At 36.7% G+C, this 9,345-nt stretch overlaps 1 pseudogene; it reads left to right on the top strand.

Moving 5' to 3' along the window:
• Positions 1-267: 267 nt before the first annotated feature.
• LOC121783349 lies at positions 268-6,148 on the top strand (annotated as a pseudogene).
• Positions 6,149-9,345: the final 3,197 nt, after the last annotated feature.

Below are 9,345 nucleotides of genomic sequence, written 5' to 3'. Positions count from 1 at the left end.
TGAAATCTTGGGAGGTGGGCTTCTAGTGACAGTGGGTTACAGCCTTTTCCCTTAATTAACCTGCCACTGCGTACTCTAATTGAACACCCCTCACAATACTGACGGGCTAAAAAGTTGGGGGTCCTTGGGGTTAGGGTTTCAACCTTTTGGAAGACTAAGGACACAAATTTACACTATAAAGTACCAACATGCATATGCAGATTCCATCACCAATTTAAAATATATTACAACAAAAAAACTTGTCAAAAAAGAAGTAGAAGCAAAGCAATGGATAAGGTTTCAGCTCCGGTAATCGACATGAAAGATTCGTCTAATCTAGCAGAGAAGATAGTGAAAGCATGTGAAGAGTGGGGTTGCTTCAGACTCGTTAACAATGGCGTGGACACGGAGCTGATGGCCGAGATGAAAGCCGTCACACGCTCGCTGATGGACCTTCCCGTTGAGGTTAAACATAACAACTCTCACCCTGAGCCAAGCAAAGGCTACACCCCACTAAACATTACTAGCCCTTACTTTGAGGGCCTCAGTCAATACGATATTGCTTCACCCCGAGCCATCGACAACTTCTGCTCTCAAATCCACGTTTTGCCACATTAGAGGTCAACTAAAATCCCTATCTAATACTGATAAAAATAAACCACTTTTATTATTTAGTCTGCCCCTTAAAATTAAACACTATCTATTTATAGAAACTTTTCCACTACTATTAATGTGGCGCACTAATCCATTAACACCATTACAATTACTTTTCTGTTTATCTCTTATATTACCAGTTACACATTAAAACCTGGTTATTTTATAAATTTCTAATTTTATAGACAGAGGCGCGCAGTATGACCACACTTATATGAATTCTAATCGAAATTTTAAATAAGTTTTACATTATATTTCTAGGGAGGTGCTCAACAACTATTTGTTCGCAGTGTAAGATCTGACATAGTTTCTAAGAAGAAAGGTGATGGAGGGGCTCGGGATGGACTGGGAGCTTTTGGAGGACTGGACATGTCAGTTAAAGATGAACAAATACAACTACGACCCGCAAAGCGTCGGATTAACCGGCATCTTATTGTACTCGGATCCCGGATTTCTCACTATATTGCAAGATGATGAGATCGTTAATGGTCTCAAGGCTGTGCATCACATCACCGGGGAAATCGTGTCGCTCGATCCAGTAGCCGGAAGTCTCGTTGTGAATGTCGGAGACGTTGCTTTGGTATGGATTTGGTTCTCACTCTATCACTTTTTTCCATCTTAGAGCATTTCTAACGAAAAAGTAACTACTCATCTCCTTTCGTCTCATAAAAGATGTCTCACTTTCCTTTTTAGTTTGTTATGCTAAAAGATGTTACATTTCCTTTTTCTAGAAAATATTCTACACCCCCCGTCCACGAAAAATAGACAAGATTGTGAATGACACGAATTTAAATGTATAAGTTGTAAAGTAAGAGAGAGATAGGAAAAGTAAGAGGGATGGAGGGAAAATGTCACGACCTCCCTTTAGGGTTAATAAATACGGGCGATCGTGATTAAAAGGAATTAATAAATAGACGAAGGAAACTAGGGTTTCAATAAAGAGTTTGACCAACAATTAATATTTAATAAAAAAAGGCCAAGAGTTTGACATTATCCAAATAATTAGGTTCAAAGCTAAATGAATGATGAGTGACGTCATGTATGGAGACACAATGACACTCGTAGTTCACAACTAACCAAACAATATTTCAATTTTAAATTGCTCAACACCACGAATTGCTCGTCGCCGCTCAACCTGCACAGAGGGAAAACACATGCAGGGCTGAGTACTATAAAATATACTCAGTGGGCTCTTGCCGAAAACATTTTCAATAAAAATATTATTTATCATGCCATACATAAGTAACCATCGGGGTTTAGCTTTAGAAAGGCCCGAGGCACTCAAAATCATTTCCCATTGTAAAAGTCGACTGATCAGTCATTTTTCCATAGACGTTAGCTATATCTGCCAATACATGACTTGGAATGTGGCCACAAACCAAGTCACTAGACCGGCCAGCCCGTACGCTAGCACACAGTCTACTGCTTAATTCTCAAGTACGTTAAAAATCAAATCACGGCATGATAAATACAGTTTCATTCCCATCGATAAAATATTTAGGACATCGTCCTTATTTAAAAGAAAGCTCACATCGACTGCTTAATTCTCAAGTACTTTCTTCCCCTTGGTATCACGATTCACTTGCAATGATTCACCTTTAACATTTAGATAATATATATCAACACACTTTTCAAACAAATAAATAAAAATGCATGCCTCCTAATTAAAGTTATTTATCTCGTTTTTTTCTCGGTTTTTTATTATTCGGCGGCCGCCCATAATTCCTCCTTTGGCTCCTCGTACTTTACACCACGATGTCAAATAAATTCCCAAAAATTATTCAAGCGCATAACTTGAATTATCACAACCATTTCCCTTTGTTAAGAAAATTATGTATATTCTGGGCTTGAGATAAATTATTCATACTTCAAAATTAATTCGGGATTTAATTAAATGGTTTCGTCACGATTAATTATCGGCCCAAAGATTTATTTAAAAGCCTCAAAGCTTAATTACTTCCCCACCTTATATCTCCAATTAAAATTTTAAGGCCCAAAGATTTAAATGGAGCCCATACTTTAATAAATCCTCCCATTTAAATTATGAGGCGGCCCAAACTTTAAATAAATCCTCCCATTTAACTTATGAGGCCCAAATCTTTTTTTTAAACCAAGGCCCAAACTTCTTCTCCATCCTCTCCCACGTCTTTCTCCCTCTTTCTCACACACTCTCTCTCTCTCTTCGGCCAAAATGGGGAAAATCTCACTCTCGTCGACCCCGGCGTCCGCCGCCTCTCCATCTCCGCCATCTCCGACTTCAATTCTCCGCCCGCGCCGTCGCGTTGACTGCCATTCGCTACTGACGTCGCTCGACATCGCCGATTCACCGGAGGAGCTGCTGCTTCCGGGCGCGTACACGCCGTCGCGCCGCTGATTCGTCGCTGCCGTCGTCCAGCCTTCGCCGCATCAGTAACTCCGACGCCGCTGCACGAAGCCGTCGGCTACTGCTCGACGGAGTTAACGGCGCTGCTGTCGCCGCCGGGAGCCGCTGCTCCGTCGGTGGTCGTGCAGCCCCGAAACAGGGTCGCAGCCCCCATCTTCAAACGGGACAGTCCCGATTCACCTCTGAACAGCCTCGAAACCAACCCGAACCGCCCCGCACACCCTGAAACAGCCCCGACGTACGTTGTTAGTTTGATTTCATGAATTAAAGTCTGATTCCTTAATTCCGTTTGCTTCGATTTATGCTATTTTAAGATTGAATTTCAGATTGAGTTAATCGGTAGTGTAGGATGTATTGATGCAGCAGTATGAAATTGAAATTGAAATTGATATTGATAGTGGGTGGGAAATATATATATACCTTCAGTTTGCAGACAGGTTGTGAAAGAATAGATGATGAATCTTTCCCTGATTTTAGTTCTGGTTTTCTATAGAGAAGAGTGAATGAGTTGATTTCAAACCATGTAGAATAGAGAGGAATTTCTGCAGAATTTACCTTGAATTTGATTGAGTAGAAGAAATCTTGCTTTCTTGTTGCAGAGAATGAATATGAGAAAGAATGATTGTGACGTGAATATTATAGAGCGAGGGGTTACAGATATGGGAGAGATTTTGGGAGAGAGGGAGCGTTTTTTTTTCAACGCGGGTTGAGGGGAGAGTAAATTTGAAATTCCCTTTTTTCCTTATTTGAATTAATATGAATTTATTTGGTTTTTATTTGCAGATTACGGAGGAGGAAAATCTCATCACGGAGGAAGAAAATCTCGACAGAATCATTAATTAAAATTTGAATTAATGCAGCTTGGTGACCCAGTCAACCGGGAGAAGATTTAATAGATTAGTTTGATTCACGGTCCTTTATATTTTATTTAAATTGTGCAGGCCACAATTTATTTATCACCGGACTGGATTTTTGTATTATCTGTTTAATTTATCGGATCCAACACGGAATCGAGTCCAATAAATATTCCTCACAGAAAGGAATTATTTAAAAATTCGCATTGTGATTTACTTCATAATTTCTAGCTCTAATAATAAATTATCAATTATTCACAAACATTTAATTTCACCCCACATCAATTATTCAAAGCAGTCACGTCACATATTTAACAAAGTTGACCCAGTCAAAATTCCAACTCAAAATTAGGTCACGAAAAGTATCCAACAACAATTCCACTCGACAATTAATCCACGGACTTCGCGACATTAAAAGCATTAAATGCAAGTACTTTATGGTTCGAAAATTAGGGTTCCGAAAAACGGGGCGTTACAGAAAAAGTAGCAAAATGAGTGTTAGTGGATTGTGGGGTTCACATTTAGAATGATGTGTAGGGTTAGTATTGGTTGAAAACTTTTTTTTGAACTTAGTCTATTTTTTGTGGGCGAATGGAGTATATCATATTAATGTAAAAACCTTCCTAAAATCCCGTGTCATACCACAAATATGACATCTTCTACTCCCTCCGTTCCCTTTGCATGCGATTGATTTCTTTTCGGCACGTAATTTAAATAATGATATTTACTGAATTAAGTGGAGAAAATAAAGTACTCCCTCCGTTCCCTTATAGTTGAGTAATTTTTCTATTTCGAGAAATTCCCTCATAGTTGAGTCATTTTCATATATAGTAACTTTTTACTCTCTCCTTACTTTACTCTCTCTACTGTACTCCCTCTACTTTTTTCTCTCTCTTACTTTTTTTTTCTTACTTGTCTAGGACCCGGATCCCTCTGCTGTGGCATAATCACAAACACATCATGCTGTGGTAACAAACGACGCCGTTTTTGTTGATTTTTTCAAAAATTTCTTTCTTTCCTTCAACTGTTGGAGCAAATTCCAATATGCATAATAGATTTATTATTTAAACTCTTCCGTATAACAACTACGTTGGTATAAGTTAATGTAAAATAATATACTAATTAATTCAAACTTCGAGAAATCATTAATAACTATTACTCCACCTACTACTAGATTATATCGATCACAAAATATAGAAATATGAAAAAAGGAAGAGCAAAAAGCTCAAGTCATATTTATCATTCACTCTTTTTTAAAAAATTCGCAAACTTGTTTGTTTATTTAAATAATAAAATAAAGATAAAAAAATTAAATTTCTAAATAAAAATTTTCTAAAAAGAATAAAATAGGAATATCTCTATATTAATTAAAAAAATTATTTTTTATTGCAAAATAAAAATTTTGCATATTCATCCATATCAACATCTCCAAGTAAAATTAAAGATCATGCGAGAATCAACATTTAAAAACTAAATATTTAAAAATAAAATATACAGATATTTATTCCATCATTTTTTTTGAAGGAATATTTATTCCATCATGTTCACAATTTATAAGCCTTCTCTAGTATAATCTAATAGAAGGTGGAGTAATAGTTATTAATGATTCCTCGTAGTTTGAATTAATTAGTATATTATTTTACATTAACTTATACCAACGTAGTTGTTATACGGAAGAGTTTAAATAATAAATCTATTATGCATATTGGAATTTGCTCCAACAGTTGAAGGAAAGAAAGAAATTTTTGAAAAAATCAACAAAAACGGCGTCGTTTGTTACCACAGCATGATGTGTTTGTGATTATGCCACAGCAGAGGGATCCGGGTCCTGTCTTGTCTACCTCTCTATTTAATACATCAACATCATTTTTTTAAACTCCGTGCCGAAAAATTCCGCATCAACTATGAGGGAACGGAGGGAGTAAAAGATATGATAAATTAGGACAGATAAAGTGAAAGCAAAGAAAGAAAAATTAGATATTTTGTTTTTAGCTGTGTTCTTATCACATGTACATACATTAATTAGGCTTGGAGCAATGGGAGGTTTTGCAATGTGAAGCATCGCGTGCAGTGCTATGAGGCGAATGTACGTATTTCAATTGCTCTATTCGTGTTGGGGCCGAGAAATGAGAAAGTAGAGGCGCCGCCGCAACTGCTGGATTCCGGCAACCCTTGCCGCTATGTGCCGTTCGACTTCGAAGAGTATAGAAAGCTCAGATCTTCAACCAAATCACCTACCGGTGAAGCTCTTGAGCTTTTGCTGAGCAAAACATCCTGATATTCAAATGAATATATTACTATATGAAGAATAATGAGAAGCATATGTATTTGTATTAAATTAATTTAATAATCAGCCTACTATTTTAAAATACCACTACTATTGTACTCCTTCCATCCCATTAGAATGAAATGTTTATTTTTAGCATAAGATTTGATGTATTGTTATTTTGCGGGTTAAAGAGGAGAGAATAAAGTAAGAGAGATAAAAAAGTAGTGCTGAGGTTATTTTCATTTTAAAAAACGTTTCATTTTTAATAGGGTAATCCGAAAAAGAAAACGTTTCATTTTTAATGGGACAGTGGAATATTTATGAAGTTGGAAGCATTGATCGCTTAATGCATTTGGCCAAGTTTGTGTTTTCATTTTATTTCGAATAAACATTAAATTTTTAAGAAACTAAATTAAATAATATTATTAAGAACGTGGACTAGTAAGTCCGAAACGCGAACTGCATCATTAGGGGTGGCGAAACGGGTTATCCACGGGTACCCTCACCCGACAAGTCGGGTACCCATACCTAATTTTACCCATTACCCGCTATCCATTTTACCGCCCCTACGCATCACGTTCCACCAGCATGGAATGGGGGAGCACGTTGCAAGCGTTCCCTCCCGTGGTTAATGGAGTCATTAGCACGGAATGAGGGAGCGCGATGCAAGCGTCATCTCCCATGGTGAGTGAGGACGCCGAGTGAGGGGGAGCGGCCTGTTCCGCCATGCGTCCCCCCGACCAATGACAGAGCAACATGAAGCCCATTGCTCCCGTGCGAGTAGGCCTCACATATTATCGTTTTAACATACATACATATATAAATGCAAATTATAATTTAAATCTAAATTCATTCCAAAATTCAAATTATATTTGTTATTCAATGAAGCTATCCAATTTTGTTTTTCATATTTGATTCAATACACAAGTTCTTTTCACACTCAAAAGCTCTATCTTTCGCTCATCCGAAACTCTTTATCTCTTTAATTCTAGTATACCTCCAGTGGTATCAATTCATACAATGACAAATTAGATAATTTAATTAAGTTTATGGAACGTCTTATAGAGTACCATGCCAACCCTTCCACTCATCATGCACTAGAACCCCAAATATATTTATTGTGATCGAGAGGAAGCTGCCTAAAGATTCATTCGGAATTATTTTACTTAGTGACCGCAGTGGGAAGATGACGGTCTTCCGACGTCATTTCCGTATACACCAAAAGTTTATTTTGCTCATCGGAAATACATTAGCGGCTCGGAACAAATACTTTCAACAACGACCAGACACTTTAGGTCGGTCAGGTCTTACAAACATTACAGAAGTGTACGTCCGCCAACTTGCAACTAAATTAACTTCGGATATTTTCTACGAGTACATTGCCGAGTCCACTGGCCGTCATTGATTTAGAAAATTGTGCAAGGGTGTTCACGCAGCCTTCGATGAAGAAAATATGATGGCACATACAACCAACCTCTGTCTACGGCTGCTTCGTCTCCACGAAGCAAACTATAACATCCTTAAGATACTTGGCAGCATTGAGTGCATGCACTAACAATGGAAGAATTGCCCCATGACATGGAGAAGGGCATATATATGAGAACAACCATAAAGGCTCTCACCCGACTCTAGTGCTTGAGGCGGTCTCCGGCTACCGGATCGAAAAATTATATTAACGTGCTCAACCACTCCAATGTCTTCAATGATGTTTTAAACGGTAGAAGCACCCACAATAACCTTCAGAGGCCAACAATTGTTGTGTCCGCCATTTTCTTATGCCTTTTTAAAAGCTGAGTTATGGTGATAAGAAAATCAATGTGGAATTATAGCAGAAACTTGACTCGCTTAATTTTAGACGAGTTTTAAGAAATGTAGAAAGTGAGTTGAAAAGGTTAGTGGAATGTATATCCTACTTTTATATAAGTAGTTTTACAATAAAATGTAAATGAAAAAGAGTTAGTGGAATTTGGGGTTTTCTACCAAAAATAATAAAAATGAAATGAGACAATAATATAGGATGGACCAAAATAGAAAACTGGACACAAAATAGAGGGCCTAGGGAGTAGTTTAAATCCAGATAATTGCGTTCAATGCTTTAAGATATTTTTCGAAAGTTAGTTATAACTAAAATAATTTAGTTTTCATTAATACCCACGATTGACATTGAAAGTAGTTAAAGCTGATTAAATTAATTTAAGTTTGTTTGCGATAAAAAAACATTAAGTTAATTACTCCATCCGTCCGCGAATAGCAGTCCCATTTCATTCTGACACGGGTTTTAAAAATGGTAAGAAAAGTGGGTGGATGAAAGTTAGTGGAATATGGTTTCACTTGAATATATTAGTTTTAAATGATATGTGAGTGAGATGTGAGATCTCTTTACCATTTATAGTAGCAATAATGAACTAAGACTCCTATTTACGAATGAATTAAAATGGAAAAACGGGACTCCTATTCGCGGACGGGGGAGTATATATTATCATTTGGAGTTTAGCAAAACAAATCTGTTTCACAAAATGAGATGAATCACAATGTCATATACATATGTATCTATAATATATCAACCTTATAGTTAAATTATTTAAGTAAATTACTAGTAGATTTTATGGATTAATTAAGAAACCATTGAAACTAACAAAACCGATACATAAATAAAACCAAAACAAGATAGCTGCAGTCACTCCCAACAGTAAACTGTAAACGTAAAGAAGTTCTAGAAAAGGAACAATTGTGTTACAAAAAATTCATAATTTTTCATCAGTATCAAGGTTCAAGAAAGTTATATTGTCAAAATTCTCAACCATACCATGAAGATAATTAAATGATTCAAATCCAAGAAGAAACCTAAATCAAACATCAATAAAATCAAATCATAGCATATCAAGGTTTGTCCATTTTGATTTTCATTGCTTTCTTCAAGCCTGACACTGAACATCAAATATATGAAGGTAAACAAATCCATGAAAAATTCTGAAGTTAAAATATTACCCACAGTCAAAAATCAACAAACCAGAAGGAAATATCCCAAAAAATATGAAGAATCCAATCAAGAAACCACAAACACATACAAAATCAAGAGAGAAGCGAGAGTCGGAGTGCAATCAACAATCACGTGATAAGAGAGGAAATAGGACAGCTGCAACGTGCTAAGGTTTTGTTTTTTTCAAGGAGGATCAACAATGGTTCCCCATCTACCATGTGATAAC

The sequence above is a fragment of the Salvia splendens genome, chromosome 21, assembly GCF_004379255.2.
Source record: "Salvia splendens isolate huo1 chromosome 21, SspV2, whole genome shotgun sequence".
Taxonomy (NCBI): domain Eukaryota; kingdom Viridiplantae; phylum Streptophyta; class Magnoliopsida; order Lamiales; family Lamiaceae; genus Salvia; species Salvia splendens.
The sequence above is the reverse complement of the archived record's forward strand: the minus strand, read 5'-3'. Positions and strand labels throughout refer to the sequence as shown.